Source organism: Miscanthus floridulus, chromosome 9 (assembly GCF_019320115.1).
Source record: "Miscanthus floridulus cultivar M001 chromosome 9, ASM1932011v1, whole genome shotgun sequence".
Classification (NCBI taxonomy): Eukaryota; Viridiplantae; Streptophyta; class Magnoliopsida; order Poales; family Poaceae; genus Miscanthus; species Miscanthus floridulus.
This window is the reverse complement of record NC_089588.1, coordinates 31,743,078-31,746,353: the sequence shown is the minus strand read 5'-3', so window position 1 is coordinate 31,746,353 and position 3,276 is coordinate 31,743,078. Positions and strand designations below refer to the sequence as shown.

At 50.3% G+C, this 3,276-nt stretch overlaps 1 pseudogene; it reads left to right on the top strand.

The window, feature by feature from the left end:
• The first annotated feature begins 243 nt into the window (after nt 1-243).
• Nucleotides 244-1,688, top strand: LOC136481667 (1-aminocyclopropane-1-carboxylate oxidase-like; annotated as a pseudogene).
• The last annotated feature ends 1,588 nt before the right edge of the window (nt 1,689-3,276 follow it).

Sequence of the window (3,276 nt, the reverse complement as noted above, 5' to 3'; positions counted from 1 at the left end):
AGTCCTGGCTCTGAGCTATAACCGGGACTAATTGTTGCCTGCCGTTGCCACACACTTGGGGCAAGAACTTTGTATCCTTGTTTGAGGATACAACCAGGACTAATAGTCCCTTTAGTCCCGAACATAAAAATACCGGGACTAAAGGCAAAAATAGAGGCGGGACGAAAGGTCTGTTTTCTAGTAGCCATTGCCAATTCTCCAGAGGAGCTAGCAATAGCACTTTATTAAGTAGCGCTTGCGGCGATGGCGATCCTGGTGATTGACTTCTCCAAGCTGGACGGCCCCGAGAGGGCAGAGACCATGGCGGCCATCGCTGCCGGGTTCGAGCACGTCGGGTTCTTCCAGCTGGTGAACACTGGCATCCCCGACGAGCTGCTGGAGCGGGTCAAGAAGGTGTGCAGCGACTGCTACAAGCTGCGGGACGAGGCGTTCAGGGACTCCAACCCCGCGGTGATGGCGCTGGCCGAGCTCGTGGACAAGGAGAGCGAGGGCGTCCCTGTGAGAAAGATCGAGGACATGGAATGGGAGGACAACTTCACCCTCCAGGACGACCTGCCATGGCCTTCCAACCCAGCAACCCTCCCGCCTTCAAGTGAGTGCCACACATCATTCTTGTTTCTGTCTTTTTCAGCTCATCATCCAGCTTAATTAACCTTTTGTGTTCGATCGATGCATGCAAACAGGGAGACGATGATGGAGTACCGCAAGGAGCTGAGGAAGCTGGCGGAGAAGATGCTGGGGTGATGGAGGAGCTGCTGGGGCTGGAGGAGGGGCACATCAGGAAGGCCTTCACCAACGACGGCGAGTTCGAGCCGTTCTACGGCACCAAGGTCAGCCACTACCCGCCGTGCCCGCGGCCGGACCTCGTGGACGGCCTGCGCGCGCACACCGACGCCGGTGGCCTCATCCTGCTGTTCCAGGACGACCGCTTCGGCGGCCTGCAGGCGCCGCTCCCCGACGGCAGATGGGTCGACGTCCAGCCCATCGAGAACGCCATCGTCATCAACACCGGCGACCAGATCGAGGTATGCGCGCGGTGATCATGCATATTCTTCTTCCACTATTTTATATTCCCTTACATATAAAAATACATGCCGTTGAATGCATGGGATGGTGGACTTGATTAGATTACACTTGATCAGTAGCGAGCAGCTTAATTGTGGAGCCTAAGTGCTTGCTTAATGACTGCTAATGATCCATCAAAATAATACTACTGCGTATCAGTCAAAACAATCATGTTAGGATTTCATGTGGTGGCCTTCTCTGATTCGTCTAGACTCAAGATCCACCAATTCCTTATGAAACTTAGAATGTCAAAACCTTAGCTTTATTTGTTAGTTTGGTTGTTGACATGTTACTTGTGACTACCGAGAAGGAATTTAATTGCTTATCCTCTGCCGTGATGCATGGTGGTTGCATTGACGACAGGTGCTGTGCAATGGACGGTACAAGAGCGCGTGGCACCGCATCCTGGCCACCCGCGACAGCAACCGCGCCGCTCCATCGCCTCCTTCTACAACCCGGCGCGCCTCGCCACCATCGCGCCGGCGGTCCCCGCCGCGGGCGCCGGCGACAACGACTACCCGAGCTTCGAGTTCGGCGACTACATGCTGGTGTACGTCAAGCAGAAGTTCCAGGCCATGGCGCCCAGGTTCGCAGCCATGGCGACGACGACGGCGACCAAGTGACCCTTTCAGCACGCGCAGCGACATGATCTCAACTTGCGAGGCTAAAAAATTATTCATAGTCAAGTTAATGCTTGTATGATAAGTAGGTAGTCGAGGGCAGGTGCACTCCTCCAGTAACGACGGCCCAGCAGACAGCAGTGGCGTCTGAGGCCGAGGCCGGCATGGCACCGCCTACCAGCTGTACCTAGATCTGCGCAGCTCGAGTCACTGAGGATCCCTGCCGCCGCCATCCTTACCTCCTCCCGGGTTTCTCGGGGCTGGCTCAGGCGGGGGCAGAACGGAGGATGCTCTGGCATGGGGCCCTTGGCGGCAGCGCGGCGGGTCGTCACCCGAGTCGTCTGGGAGTGACGCGGGGGCCTATACTCCTAAGAGAATCTTTTGTCTAGTCGTAGCTGCCACCTTATAAACCCCACTCTAGATTTTTTTTTCTAAACCATGGTTTTGTATAGAGTCTGTCTACTGTACACACGTGTGTTTTAACATAAGCCAACACATGGTTGCTGGTTGTATATAAAACACACAGATTTCAACATAGGAAAAACCATGTGTTTTTGGACTAGTTAGCACATGGTTGTTAGATGCCTAAGAAACACACGAATTGAAACACTAGAAAAACGTGTGTTTTAAGAGAATGCAACACACAAACTCCATTAGGCAAACAAGGTCCACAACTGTCGTTCCGCCCAATAAAGACGTGCCAGAGAGGCCCACTAACTAAGAAGACAGAGAGGTCCAATATCAGCAAAGAGTAGTTTAACCCAGAGCCCAATAAGACAGAGAGGCCCACTAAAGACATGCCAGCACATAAGTCCAAAAACAGCAATCTATATACTTGGGAAACAAGCCGGGCAAACAGGGGGAAGCCTCTGCCCTGCGTGGAGATCAGATCTCGTCGTGGGGGCAAGCAGAGCACTGCTCTGCGTGCAGATCAGATCAGATCCCCACGCAGAGCAGGGGAAAGGAGAAAACAACCGGCAGATCAAAGATGAAGATCTCCTCTGCGTGGGGGCAAGCAGACCAGAGGAAAGGGGCAAGCAACCAACAGATTGAAGGGGAACCACTAACCTCAACAGCCATGGTAAGCACACCGACTTCCTCGTAAAGATGTAATCTAAGATTGCTAGTATTTGCTGCAACTAAATTCAGGAATCAGAATTACAGATTCACAAATTAAGAAACTCAGGAAACAAAAATACAGAATATCGAAAAACAAATTGGATATTTCAAATAGTGCAACTGATATTTGCTGCTAATGTAATTATACTGATTAAACAAGCATTTTTGGATGTTGCAACCAAGGGAGTGAGAACAGCCCAAACACACTACAATGTCTTATTAGCTAACCATTTTAGCTAAATCACAAAAAATTCAGGTGGTTGAAATTCACAGGGGATAATATTAACCACAAATCTCCACAGTTAAGCACATGACCTGCTAAATACTTCTTTAAAAAATAACACAAAGCAACATCTTGATTTGAAACTCCATTGCCTGTGTTTATACAGTTGAAAAAAGGTAAAGTGAAGCTTATATGTGTTTTTGTTTTGTTTCTCTAAAGTTATTTAAATTTTTCACTCTTGACCTTTTG